Here is a 15,767-nt window from a genome sequence, read left to right as displayed (position 1 = left end):
CTCCCTGATCACTTCAGGGAGAAGAGCAAAGTTAGTGGCTAAGAAAAAAATCAGTGGTGGTGATAGTGCACTAAATAAAAGCCACTAACCTTCTCAGATGTCGAAAGGTAGTACTGGCACTGGGGATTGATCCCAGCGGCTCCATTTGGATGTTTTATTTCACATGATCCAAATCTGGTTGATGCTTGGCAGGGCAAAAGCTAGCAAGGAAGCCATTGTCAGTTTGAGTGTCATGCACGGGGAGACAGTACACAGGGCAGAGGTTTCTAGAAGTACTGGGATCCAGGCGAGCAAATCGGTAACAGGAGACACACACACCGTGCAGAGGTTTCTAAGCGGGGCAGAGACAGGAACAAGGTCTGTGGTCCAGGCTTGGGTCATACATGGCAGGCAGGAGAATCCAGAAAGGGGCAGAGGCAGACAGGCTTGGTCAAAAGACGAGGCAGACGGCTGTCCAGATATCAGGAGCCAATAGGAGTATTTAATAGGGGCAAGGCAGGCAGGAGAAAACAGGAACGAGACAGGTCAAGATCAGGAGGTCAAGATCAGGAGGTCAATACAAGAAGTGCTGGATGGTCTGCTCACACCATGGCTTTCAAGAATCTGGCAGTTAGCCATTGGGAGAGCCAGGAATATATAGTGCTCCTCCCAGGTGCAGCAGCTCCAGGGATTAGAACTGCCACAGGTGTAACGTATCAGCCTTAATTGCCGGTTCAGCGCAGAGAGCAAGACGTGCACACAGCAGCTTCTCATGCAGGAACAGAGAGGAATCATTACAGATTGGCATGTGGGTCAACCAATAGATCTGATGATACCACCGGAACGCGAGCGATAGAGGGAAGTGTGGCCAATCTTCGGACCAATCCTTACCACTCGGTCCTTTCAATTCAGGGCAATCCCTGAATTGACACACACACACACACACACACACACACACACAATGTGCTTTTAGTAAGGCAGACTCTGTGCTATGTTGCAGTCTGAGTTAGACTGAGCATTTTCAGAAATATAATTATATTCTAAAAATGGTTCTCGTTGGGTAAAAACAAGTTTTTCAAAAATCTTCAAAAGAAAGGGTAAATGAAAAAATAGACCTAAAATAGACCAGTAAACAACCACACATACAATCTGATGTGTATGCTCAGACACAAAAATCTAAAGTTCAAAACAAAAAAAGAATATTGTAGGAGTGCTGTGCGGGGAAGTGAAGCATGAGGAGCTGAGGGGAGATGGTCTGAGAAAATGTTTTTGCTACCTGGTTTGATTCACGTTTCCGCCAACAACAGAAAATCCAGGACGTGAGATTGTTAAAGTTCATTAAGGATGAGAGTGGTATTTGTGAGGAATCTGGAGTTGAACAGGGACATCCGAACAGAGCACTGGCCACTCTGCTTGGAAGCACCGACACCAAGTCAAGATGCCCCCAAATTCTGCAGCATTTACAGAGCTTGACATGCCTGCAGTCAGAAGATGTTTCCCCAGTGAGGTGAAGCCTGCAGTAGCAATATTCAGAGCGACGATGCACATCAAAAAGGCAGAGTGACATCATGGCTGGTGTGAAGATGAAGCAAGGCGTGCCTGTCACTTGATGAGGTTTTGGAGGGTACAAAATGCTGCTGCGCGTCTTTAACAAGAACATTTTTGCATATTTCCCCTGTTTTAGCCTTGCTACATTGGCTGCCAGTACATTTTAGGATTCATTTTAAAATATTTTTATTTGCTTTTAAAGCTCTTAATGGCTTTGCCCCACCTTACCTGTCTGAGCTGCTACATCTCTACACACCTTCCCGTTTCCTTAGATCAGCTGACTAGTTGTTACTGAGGGTGCTGAAAACAAAGCACAAGCAAAGAGGGGACCGTGCTTTTTCTGTAGCAGCTCCCAAGCTGTGGAATGACCTTCCTTTGGGCATCAGACAAGCCTCTTCCCTTTCTGATTTTAAATCCCCTTCTTAAGATCCATTTCTTTTCCTTGGTTTTTAGCACAATCTCAGATGTTGACTTTGTTTTAGTGCATTTTACTTTATTTAATTTTATTACTAACTTTGCTTATTGTTTTGAGATTGATCATTTGTATTTTTTGAATGTGTATAGCACTTTGGTCCTGTGGGTGTTTAAAGTGCTTTATAAATAAAATTGGTATGGTATGGCATGGGAGGTTTATGCCTCCCCTGCAACTCTAGCTGCAGTTAATGTTATGTTACTGTATGGAGCTAAATCTGATTCAGTTTCTTTGTACAGATTTGAAACCATAACAGCTCAAACTCATGAAAACACATTGGGTCCAATGCTCCTCGAGCTGAATACAGTTTGATGGAATTATATGTCAGTGTTTTTTTGTGTAGGTTTTAGTACTTACTTACTGACAGTCGAAAAAGTTTGCATTGCAGCCACACATTTTCAAAAGTTTCAATGCATTACCACGCACTTTTACCTGAATTATTTTGGGTATGAATGGTGCTATACAAAGAAAGTTTCCTTTTCAGCATCAAAAAGGTGTCCAACGTCTCATCTTGGACACGTATGTACATAGAAGTCAGACACGCTGTCAAGAGCCTCAACATTCTGACGGCACCTCTGACAAAGTGGCTCCCGTGGGGAGGAGCTACCCTGTAAATTTCCTCTGCTGGACCGGAATTAAATCAAGAGAGCGGCTTAGCTTTATTTATTGAATATTATAACATAATATGCACCATTTCTGAATTCAAAAATAATTCAGATGCATTTTATTTTGGTGAGCATCACCACCTACTGCAGGAGCTGCCCCCTGACAGGGGTTGCTTTCAGCACTATTTATGTCTCACACGAGACCAGTTTGACAACCTACTGACCGACATCGGTGCCCGCCGATGCACGTCAAACCAAATTTGCAGTAGAAATGCACAGAAAACATCCAAACGTGCAGTGCAAGATGCAAGATGCAGCACCCCCTGAAGCCCCCTCAAGACGTGTCCACCATAGAGTTTGCATGTAAATCCGATGCCCTTGTTGTTTCAAAAGGCGTTTAGTCTGAACGCAGCATTACATTTTGGACATCTGTATTCAATTATATAACTGAATTTAAAGAACATAGCCAAGCACTGAGTATTTAAGTACTGTTCTCACCAGATATTAAATAACTATTTTGGTAGTTTTACTTGTTCTGTATAATTTATTGTAAGAAATGGAGCAATCTATTTTATATGTTTTTTGCATACAAACAAGCAGATTGTAAAAAATCCGGATAACCTGAGAGAAGGTACTAATTAGGTTTAAATTCATACATACTGTTTAAATTCATACTAATTACAAATCATAATAGGTGATTCAAATATACTTATTGCATGAATTCTTGGTATTTGTATTCTTTGTATTTTAACACTCCCTGCAGACGCCTGTAATGCCCTCCTAACTTATTCACCAGTCTTTGCAACACTCCACCAATATACCATTACCCTTCAACACTCCAGTTTCATTCTGACTGACATTCAATTACGTGTTAAAGGGCAATCTACAGAGGACACTCACAAGGAAGTGAAGTAAAATAGCTCAACCAATAATTGCAGTGGGCCAATTCACTCTGAAATCAGTTTCTTCCAATTACCTCATGGATACAAAGCAATGGAAAAAGAAGGTTAAATACATTTTAGATACATAACACTTTTAGACATGAATGATCTCCTTTCTAAAATAAATAAGTTAAACAATCCACCAAAGTGATAATGTTGAGAATAAGAATTTAAGTTATTCTTACTGAAGTTGCTTTTTTCTTCCTTACAAAAGTTTCAGTGATCATTTTGTGTTAACTGTGCTCCAAAAATAAAGCACAGTTATATGTTACAGATGTGCAAAGAATGAAAGTATAACGCTTAAAATATTTATATCCTATCAAGCAGCCTTTTTCGAGGTATTGCACAGACTGATATTGACAGCAGTGACAGCAAGAATATTTTTGATATAGGATATACTGAGCATCTCTAGAGGTAGGCATAACTCAAGACTGCTTAGCTTTGCAGCAAGCTTTTTCTTCCTGTTAATGTTTTAAACTCATTTCTTTTTTAATAGTTATTTATTTTTTATTTCATTTTTTGCATCTTTACACCCAACTACATGCTTTAGAAAAAGCAGTCTGCTGCCCTGTTGACTTTAGAAAAAAAAAGAATGTCACAGATAAAGGTGTCTGAAATGTCCCAGATATATGTTCTGTCAAAATAAAGTGTGCAAACATGGAGCCAAAGGTGAGGTAAATAATAACACAAATAATAATAGTAGGTGCTACGTTACATTAGTATATAGGAAACTTTTGTGTACTGTTTGGGCACTCAAAGGTTTCCGCAATACTAACTGATCACATTCAAGTGTCTTCTACCTGTCTATCATAATGGATTAGCTAACAGTTAGGCAATTGCAGAGGATATTATTCCCTGTCTTGTTGAAGATAAAGAATAAGAATATGAAACTTCAGGGGGATATGTATGACTGCTCTTTCATATAGATAGGTAAGAAAAATCCTGAAACCTCCCAGCACCAGCCCCCTCGATTTGTTCTATTAGTTGTGTTATTTCGTCATGCACAGAGCGCTTGACACTCTTTGTAAAAGTTCCTCTTCATTTGGCAGCTTGACTAGTGCTCTGTATGAGGATTGTATGAATATTAATTTCCCCCTTGAACTTTTTCAAATAAGTTATAATGACTCCTTCTCTCTCCTTCCAGGTTCTCAGTTGACACCACTTCCCCCAGCAATTTGCAGTCTAAACTGAGTGGGAGTACACTTGACAATACTTGCTGTCAATGTGTGAACGCTTGCATTTTGAGATACATCAAACACATTTCAGCAGATGTTCATCTGAGCTCCTGTTCTGACTTTTACACTCAGATTATGACACACTTAAGGTGAAATAATTAACTTTTGCCACCCCATAGTGATGAAAAACAGCACAGACGGCTGAATGACAGTGTAGATTAAAACAAATTCGGCGCCCACATCCTTCCTCCTGCAATAACTTCACAAAGACAGACTTTCACCGGTGTGTTTACTCACAGCAAGTTCCTCGACACAATAATATCACTGCCACTTGTGGATGTCTCGTCTCGCATCGCTGTCCTTTGTTTATGTTGCTTCTTTGAGGCTCCCCACCTTTCTCTGTTACTGGTGTTCAACAATAGTCCCCCTGTATACCGCTTCCAAGTTTAGCTCTTGCCTGGCTCATTTGAAAGTCAAATACCCGTTTTGCTTCTCCCCACTACCACATTTCAAGAGCTGCACGGTGGCTGCAAACGCTTAATCAAGTCGTAGCGGCAGTGCGGCAATCAGAGATAACAGACGGGAATGTGGGTCATCCTGTGCTGTGCACCGAGCTAACCCAGAGCCACCAGAAGCACAGAGATGATTTGCTGACCCTCGCTTCTGTGGTCCAGACTGTGCTTCTGTCTGATCTCTTGACTGGTGCTGTCACATCAAATCATAGAAAGCGTACGAGGAAAAGGAAAAGAATCCAAAACATAGTGTAAGAAAAAAGGACCAAATTCCCCAGCTGTATGACACGAAACTACAGCAACAAACTGCAAATACACCACGCAATCAAAAAGAAGAAAGAGAACCTATGTTGTAGACAAAAATAAGCTTGTTTGATGAGTATGGAAGACTGAAACTACGATCAGTAAAGTGGTACACTGTCTGGACACAAGGGTTGAATACATGTAAACCATAGTAATGTAGAACACCCAGGCCCGCTTCAAGAAGGCCAACAGCTGTTGTAACTAGCCCCCAACATCGGCCAGACCAGCATGAAGTCACAGTTGATATCTGAACTGTGTGGTCTTTATCTGTGGATGGGCATGCTCTCATTAGATGCTTTTCCCAGAGTGCCATCTTATGAGGGTTAAAGGTCCTTGTATGCTTAAAATGAGATATGCAGACAAAATCTGTGGTCACTTAGTGCCTATTTTAGTCCATCTTCAAGGAGCTTGCAAATGCCTACCAAAATCAAACACCCCTGGTAAACAGAAATCTATATAGGAACAATTAAGAGGAGGTTGAGATAATTGGTAAAACTTCTCTTCAAGATGCAATGTGGCACCTCTTTTTATGTCTCTTTCTGAGTATATACCTTATAAAGCTTTCCTTCTCTGTTGCCATGTTTTTCTTTGTCTGAAACTTTTCTCTGAATTAGGAAGCTAAGACATGCAGATGCAGGATTTCGCTAACATAGTGCCGAGCCACTCGACAGTTGTGAGAGACGGCCAGTAAGCCTCATGTCAATCCTCAGCACAACCTCGCTAAAAGTCAGTCAAACTTTGTCAAGTGCTTGCGAAACTGGCTTGTTCTTATATGGGTTAAACAGGCCATTTATTTCTCCACAGAATTCAGATTACATATCATGGTGTCAATATACATAAAAAAATGTCTTATTGTAATTGACATGTGTCAGTTACACGTTTTGCTTAAACAAAAAAAAAAAAAATACATATTCTTTTATTTAAGGGCACAAGGTAATAAATGACATTACACAACCTGGAATTAAAATGGATTGTTGGAGAGTTTTCACAATTTTATTTACAGAACATACCAACAGCTTTGAAGATGTATTCATATTTTATTTTAAAGCAAACAAAAAATAGGACTTCAACACTAGTAAGTAATGGCTTTTTTTCTGGCCACTCTTCCGTAAAGCCCAGCTCTATGGAGTGTACGTCTTGTTGTGGTCCTATGGACAAGTCATCCAGTCTCTACTGTGAAGCTCTGCAGCACACAGGGTAACCTTTGGTCTCTGTGTCGCCTTTCTGATTAATGTTCCCTTTCCAAGTTTGTGAGTTTTGGTGGATGGCCCTCTCTTGGTGGGTTTATTGTGGCAATGTGTTTTCCATTTGCTGCTTTTTCGTGTTTTATTTTAACACAATTTCACTTCACCAACTTAGACTATTTTGTGCAGATTCATCACATAAAATAAGATTCAATAAATTGCAGGTTAGAATGTAACCTAAGTAAAAATCTAATCTAATGTTCCCAGATATTTCTACCAACATGTTATCAGCAAGAGAGAACAAGATTGTTTCTCTTGTTATAAAAATGCCTCTCTAAAAGTTGCAGACAGAATTGATGCAAATTGTAGAGTGGATATTTTTAAGAAATGTATGAAAATATTATGACATACAGAAAGTTTAAACATGATTACTCTAGATTATTTGCCGATTCTATAAATCTGTGACACCATGTCTTAGATACTGCAATCGATTGGAAAGTCTAAAGTTGTTCCAATAATTTCCTTAAATATTGGAACTGCTTTGTTTGGTATTTAAACTGGACCCTGGTTAAGAACACCGTTTCCGGTTAGAATGCAAAGATTAAACAATTTTAAGGCAAGACAAACTATGAAATAGCTCTGTTTCATTTTTGAGGTAGTGTTTTTTCATTAGTTTTTAACAAGTCAAACTTTTTAAAAGTTAAACATCAATCCATCCATTGTCCTCCATATATCTGAGATTGGGTCACAAGGGCAACAGGTCCAGGAGGGAACCTATCCATACCCTGGGGTAAGAACCCCAGACATCCATCTCCTCAGCAACATCTTCCATCTCATTCATACTGATCCCAAGGTGTTCCCAGGCCAGACGGCATAAATAGTCCCTCCAACAAGTTCTGGGTCTTTCCCCCAATACAACGTGGCCACAAAATTTCCAAAGGGAGATGCCCTTCTGATTGGATGCCCAAACTACATTAACTGACTTCTTTGAATGCGGTAAAGAAACATGTCTACTTTTAGCTCCCAACAGAAGACAGAATTTCTCACCCTATCTCTAAGGCTGAGCCTGGTGCAGACTGACAGAGGCAAGGCTGCCTTAAAACTGTGCCACTGTTGACCAATGCAGGTGTAGTGTCTTGCCCAAGGACACAACGGCTGAGACGGTTGGAGTCGGGGATCAAACTGGCAACCTCCCTAACTCTTGTGCCAGGGTCAGAACATAAACAAACCAGTGAACTGAGAGCATTGCTTTTTGGCTCAGCCCTTTCTTCACTACAATATACCAGAGGAGTGCCCACATTACTACAGACAAAGCCCCAATCTGCCCATCCATCAGTCGTGAACAAGACACCAAGATATTTAAACTGCTCTGCTTGAGGCAGATTCCCCACCTAGAGGGGGCAGTCCACCTTTTCTGGTCTAGGACCATGGCTTCAGACTTCAAGGAGCTGACTTGGAGATAGATATTATTATTTTATTTCAAGTTCAATGGACATATACACAGAAAGGTAAAAGAGACAAAATGCCAAAAAGGAGAAAAGGTGACAAAAATAGAGTAGAGGGAGAAGAGAGTACAAGATAACATCTTCAGAGTCTGCTTCTACACCTGGCTTGGTAAATGGCTTGTACTTGTACAGCACTTTATCAAGTCTGACGACCCCTAAAGTGCTTTACACTACAGTCAGTCATTCACCCATTCCCACCATGACAGTGGTGAGCTGTGTTAGAAGCCACACCTGGGGCAGACTGATGACTAATGTGTGTTAAAGCCAAAAGCAAGGCTGCCATACAGCTTGCCATGCGGGTGAAGTTTCTTGCTCAAGGAGACAATGACTGAGACATTCAGAGCATGGCATCAAACCGGCAACCCAATGAAAACTCACAAACTCTTAAGGCACCATCACTACTGCAGATATATATATATATATATATATATATATATATATATATATATATATATATATATATATATATATATATATATATATATAAAGAACAGCAAAATCAACCAAAAAGGTATCACAGGCACAAACAACCAATGCCTTGATAACTACTATTTAATACAAGACATATTTATAGTATAGAATGTATAGAATTGTGTCTGTAAGCACCTGTATAAAATCTAAAAATAAAATAAAATTCCAGATTATCAAGACTGCAAATTAACCCTCTGAGTCACTTTGGTTAATGATTAATAATAAACACATCTTTCTCAGTCAGATACCAAAACACAAAAAGTGGTTTCCTTACACAGTAAAAAAAATCTATAAGAAATGGTTTTACTTATGCTTTTTGAAAAATGTAAATAAAGAACATTTACAGTTATGCTTGAACAGAGGAAAAAAAAAATCATTTGAAAAAGTCGCGGGAAGTTTTCTGTAAAAATGCCAAGAACAATGGGCCCAAATACAAAAAAGTACCATGTTGAGTGACTGAATGTGTTCCTCGGATATGTCTTTCGGAGAATTATTAAAGAAGGCACCTCTCTGTTTCACTGTTCTATCCCTCCATGGTTTTTTTCTGTGCTTGTTAAACACCATAGGATATCCATTAGGGTGTGCAGCCTTGCAGAGGTCCAGTGGATCTAAATTCAAGGCCTAAGAGCTGAAGGGGGGAAATGTCTGCCCAATGTTCCTTACTTTGTCTTTAACAGCATGTTCAACAAGGCTATGGAACTCTACTGAAAATGTTAAAGCCTCAAAATTAGATAATTCTTATTTTCTGGCCTTATATTGTATTTTAGTCATACTGGGTGTAATTAAGTAAGCACAAAATTGATAAAAGTGATCAGATTTTATTTGAAAAGCTGTAAGACATCACCATCAATGTCTGTATTCAGAGACTAACAAAGCAGCATGCCTGTCCTCATCTCTTCTGTCACACTATGGTCATTGAAATCATGCATGTGCCTCTGCACTCTTAATTAATTCCGTCATACTCTGCATGCTGTTTGCATATTCACATCATTTCAATATCAAAAGGGCCTCTGAAAACCTTGAATTTAAAGGACAGCTAAGAGTGACGGAGTAAGCACAAACTCTCAAAATGAGGCCAAGGTTGGAAATATAAATTCTTAAAAGAAAAAAAAAGCCAGTGTATAAAAGAGAAAGCCATTAGTATGTATTATGTGGAATAAACACAAGTATGAACGTCCTTGAAGGTTGGAAACCAGGTTAGGGAAGCAGGATGTTCAGGATTTGTTGCTTGACATTTGTAAAATTTTCCAAGGATAAAATTTTGTTGATTTAAGTTCAGGTGTTTAATGCTCAGTTGTGAATAAGCACTTTTCATTGCTACATTGTTATAAATGAAATTGGATCATTTAGTGCAACTGCCTTACTTAGCTCATCTTATAAGACAAAATTGATAAGGCATCTCCTAAGTGTAAACGTCTTACATTTCATTTGTTTCTTAGAGAGAAGAACGCTTGGGACTAACCTTCAAAAGTCACTTAAAAAAACAGAAGCTGAATTAAGGGAAAATCAGGATAAATTGGATGGTAGTAACCCTGAATTTATATAGTGCTTTTCTTGTCATGCTAACCACTCACTCACACTTGCTAATGTGCACTCATTCATACAACGGTCAAGAGCCTTGCCTAAGGGCAGATCGACACGTGACAAGGAAAAGCTGGAATCAAATCAACAACTTTCCTATTGCAACAAGACCAGTCTACCTACTGAGCCAAAGTCAGTGGTTGTAAAATGTATTCATACATCTTTTTCATGAAAAATTATTCTTCCTAACCCCACTACTATTTGGTTAAATATTCCTGTTGGAGAATGCATCCTGGGAGAGCTGTGGTGCAATAACACCTTTAACACAGTCGTACTAGAATGTGCCGGGACATGTCAGATTTGTTAGTTTTAACACAAGCACTGAGGCTTCTGAATAGAATGACAAGATGTACTGTTCTGAGTTGTTTGATAGAAAAAAACTGAGTTGTTGTTTTTTTATGCATATCTGATGCCACCACTGTGTGTTTACTTTTAGAAGTGAAGTTGTACCTTCACACCCAGAAATCTGTTTTTTTTTTCTGTGTATCTGACCTCTCTTACAATAATTGGTTATAATTCATAGTCCCAGTGGTTAAAGAGCAGTCATCACAGACAGGGGTATCAGAATAAAGTTGGCCTCTTTTACCCATTCCAAATCCAAGTTATGTGTGTTTGGGAACACTGTACTGGTGGAGCATTTAATTTACCCAAAGGTTCCACCATTTAGTTGTTGATTTGTGGTAGTTGAATTAAAAGGTATACCTCCACAATAAAATAAATGTGTCCATAAAAACCAAATACAGCTTTGCTGCAATGCAGTTCTAATATTTTGCACTATGTAGACCTCTCTCAGAGAAAAAGAGAGCTAACCCCTGAATGTTTTGACCAAGTCATAAATGTTGTTAAATCATTATGAAAGGTTATTTAGTGACTTTTCACATTAGCATGGGTTTAAAACTGAAGTGGGTGACATTTTTAAGATGGCCTAATGAGCACAGACAGAAACTCTACCAACAGGAAAGCAAATTATTCTGTACACATCATTACGTGTAATTCAGGAAATATTCCCGAGAAAAAAGGATTTTTTATTTTTGCCTCTTGTCTGGGAAAGGTTGAGATTTGCATATAAATTGACCATTTTATTTTTCCCATTGCTACCCTTCCAGCCTTTATTTAATTTGCAGACATGTTAATGAGTTCTGCTGGTTTGGCACAGAGTGGGACTATTCATACTGTATGTTTAAATACATGTTTTCTGCTTAGCCAGTGGCCTCATTTTTTGATTAGAGTGCTATGTTCCAACCTTTTTAGACAGGTGCATATCGTATGTTGTTTTTTATGCTATAAATGTTCCTATAAATCTTTGGTTTGAATAGTCTGCTTACAAAAGTTGATAATATATTTTTCTTTACAGTAGGCTGTCTGAACTCCTAATGTCCTTTGTGGTAATGATGCTTGTGTCCCTGCAGGTATCATGTAGAAAGGTACTGCAGGAATAAAGTAGATTCCGGCGCTACACTGCTGGTAGATGTTCTTTTCTTGGCTGGATATCACTGTCTGCAGGGCGTAAGTTGTATCTTGTCATTTTGCTTTACAGCCTCTTTGGATGCATTGTCAATGAGAAGTGCAACTGAGGGGAAATATTGAGGTGTTGAGCATCAGTGCAAGTCTGTTTTTTGCAACTATTGTTAGTTTTGCAGGAGAGAAGTGAATCAGAACCAGATGTAAGAGGAAGAAGTATGCTGTCCAAAGGGGTTGATCAAAGTGGAGAGAGGAATGGGACATGAAGATCTCTTTATAACTAGGGGTGTGCTGGATTGTGAAAATCCCAGTCTCTATGGGGGATTTTAAATGTTGTTCTAGTGTAAGAGGCTTGTTGGTGGCAGGATCATATTGTGTGGCTGTTTTATTGCCAAGTACATTGCATAAAGTGAATGAAATTATGCATTCAATTGGGTGCTCCAACGAGACAAGAATCTTACTCGTATATCAAAACTGGTTTCATATGTGACAAAAGTAAGAGATGCCGAGCCCGCAGCTGAACCAAAATAAACATGGCAGTGCAGGAGGACACACGCATAGCTGCTATAACATGTTTTGCTAGAATCCATGATTTCTTCTTTGAAAGAAGAACAGCAAAAAGTGACTTGACTAGCTTACCTTCGAGTGGTTTCTCATGACATCTACTGTTTATATATTGTCATTTGATACAGTGATTGGCTAAAGATAACCTTTGTTAGGCAGGAACTATGTGTTGCTTTGCCCAATCAGCACAGAGAGTTCTGCTGAATGTCCCTCCTTTTCCCAAACTGATTAAATGGAAGCAGTCCCAAATTGAAACTGTGCAGAACGGTGAGTGCTACACATTATTAATCTGGCTGGCCAGGTTAGTTTGTTTGTACATTCATGCAAATTGCAGTTCTTTTTAACATTGTTTTGTAAACTGACTACTGTTTTTCTACTCTTTTAAGTTGAGCACTTCAGTTGCAGGAAATGCTAATGATTATTTGTACAATTTTAGCATGAATTTTCCCCCTGGAAATTTTATGCAAGTTTCACATTTTCTTACATTATGTAAATTAGCTGCTGTTTTTCTTCTTTTTTAACTTGAACATTTCATTTTTACAATATGGTATATTATCTATTAATAATTCCAAAGTATTTCCCCCCTTCTGATTCCTCAACTGCTGTACAGCTCATTGTGTTTTGCATTTTTTGAGAATTTTCTCTATGAAGGCTCATTCTTCATTTTTCCATGGGTGCTTCTTTTTTTCTGTGTTATATGTCCATTCTGAGCAGGTGTCTCACCAATATTTTCTTATAGTTACACAATAAGAATCTTGATTCTTCTTGATTCTCAATTCTTCCATGTAAAGCAGCAAAACAAAAGAAAACCCAGCTTCATAATACTTTCATCTTAATATTGTGTATTTTAAAGCCAGTTGGGATGCATGAATGTGAGGTGTTTTTTTTTTTTTTTTTTTTTTTTTTTTGTGGTAGTAAAATGTCTGTGGAGGAGATTACTTACAAGATTCAGACCAGACTAGATTCAAACATCTCTAATATATCAGGATTACCATCAGAGAGGTATTTTGCTGGCTTGCTGTTTCTCCTGATAGGACCTGGTGTGAAATTAAAAGAGAGATACTTAGAAATGAGAATAGAAATAGAAACTCTTGCACCCTGATTTGAAATAATTAGGTATCAGAAAGGTGTCATGAGCCATAAAAAATACATTGGAGCTTCTGGCCTCTGATGAAATGCTGGATAACTGAATAGTGGAGCTGAGCTCTGTTTGCCCGTGAATGCCTTGGTTGTGTGAAAACTACAAACAAAGGACAAATAATTCTGTGCACTTGTACTTTGGATTCCTGTCTTCACAAAGAGAAGAAAAGATGCAGTTTATGCATTCATAGCACATCACCTCAGTTTCCATGGCTCCACTATGAACACTGGCAGCAGTCTCACCAAATTGGTTGGAAGCCCTTAAAAAAAACAATTACGTTATGTACAATGTTTGTGTAATGAGCAATTCTTAGCGATCTATAATTTGCTCACAATGTAAACATTCACAACCTTGAGGCAAAGCGAAGGGCACTGACGCACAAAAGGGGACAAACTGAGCTGAAAGTTATCCTTGAGAATTTTTTGCTTTTGTTGATGGTTGGGTTGCTGTCAGGATCTTCCTCCACTCTTGGTGAAAAGTAACAGCCTCCTTTCTGATAAGCTGTAATTATATTGTATTCATTCATGCTGCTAACATTAATCATAAAACACTCAGAGTCAATAGCAGCCTGCTGGTCAAAGGCAGCAGAGAATAGTCAGGAGAAAACAAAACACATGTCACAATTTCAAGTGGCCATAATGGTTTTGGCAATCAGCCCCAAAATGAGGAAACTTGATCTTGCAATAAAAATGTTCTTTAAAAATGTTAAGTAGAGAAAGACCTTTATTCCACCCATATCTAATGTTTGAAAAATGTGCCTAAAGGAGGCGGTGCCCAGTGGACCAGAATGTGCGGGTGTAAGGTCTGGGGGTGGTCTGAGCTAGAAAAAGGTAAATAAATGCTAAATAAACCAACTTAATACTAAATTAATAAATCACCTGGAAATAAATAGAAAAATAGCAAATCATGTACGAGACGGAACCGCTTTAAAGCTATAGTGGGTAATCCTGTTCATAAACACTTCTGTTATGTTGGGTAAAACCATCCTTCCATCCTGAAAGTAGTCAATACATTACATATTCACAAAAAGTAAAAAAAAAAAAAGAAAAAAAAAAAAAAAAACAATCTCTCCGGGAGCTGCAGGTCTGTAAGAATCTAATCAATTGCTCCTCCTCATACTGAAGAGCAGGGACTTTTGGTCCTGCTCTCACTCCCCACTGTCCCTTAAGTTCCATGGGTATCACCTTATCTATTGGTTGTCAATAATCGGCAGTAATTCTGACGGGCTCACGTAACGCCTGTGTGCGTGCACGTTCCTTGTTAGTTTACACTTGCTGGCTGAGCATGCAGACTTCTAGTTTTAATGTATCCGGTTAGCTTAATGGTTAGCTTCGGTGTCAGCCGTTCATTATAGCTCCTCTGTTCTCACCGTATACTTTGAACATGGCTGAAAGTCACAAGAAGCAAACCGTCTACACGTTTATGAGAAGAAGAGGAAGGCCTCAGTAGAAAAAAAAATAAAACCAGATTGGATTTGGGAGATTTTTTTTCTCCAGATCCCCTAGAGAAGCGAAAAAGTAGGTAAGACAATTTTGGGCAGTTATTCAAAAAGGGACATGGGGAAAGCTCCGGAAAAAAATCACAGAGCTAGCTTTAATGTCCAACAGCGGCAGAGCTACTTATGTAAGTTTTTTCTAGGTGACCTCACATTTTTTTGAGCCAGTACTGCTTCAAAACTCAAATGCAGTACACTTGTTAAACACAAGGCTGGGGGCCACACAGACTGTTTTAGGCACAAAAGCAGGAATTCAACAAATGTGCAGTAAATTATCAAAATCAAGACCAGGAAATGTAGATACCACCATAAGCCATCCATATATACAGTTTTTTAGCAAAATAAAGGTTGATTTGGGGGATGAGTTACCCTTTAAGAAATTCTGTTTTAGTCATTTTCAAGATAAATACAAAGTTAACTAGCTTTAATGTAGAGCTGATAAAACAACCAATAAACCAACCATACAGAAATGAAACAAGGAAAATATGTAAAGTTTTGTTAAATTTTAAAATTATCTGGGATGAGAAAATTGTTATTTCCATGTCTGAGAAAGACATCCACGTGATAGGTGACAGGAGCAGCTGGAGCTTAAAGGAGCCTCTTTGAAGTATTCAGCCTCATAGGTTTGACAAGCTAAAAACAGTCACCTCATGTCAAAAGTTTGCACATCAAAGGTGTCAGGAAATGGCTGCATTTATTGTCGCTGAGAAATCAGCTGGGTGTGTCTTCTTTATGTCTGCATTTACTTATTGGTGAGATTCTGGTGCTTAAAAGAAATTCTGTGTTCTTCTCACTGAATTTTTCTTTAACATCAGGGTTTTTAAATAGAA

The sequence above is a fragment of the Fundulus heteroclitus genome, unplaced genomic scaffold (assembly GCF_011125445.2).
Source record: "Fundulus heteroclitus isolate FHET01 unplaced genomic scaffold, MU-UCD_Fhet_4.1 scaffold_55, whole genome shotgun sequence".
Taxonomy (NCBI): Eukaryota; Metazoa; Chordata; class Actinopteri; order Cyprinodontiformes; family Fundulidae; genus Fundulus; species Fundulus heteroclitus.
Note: the sequence above shows the minus strand (reverse complement) of the source record.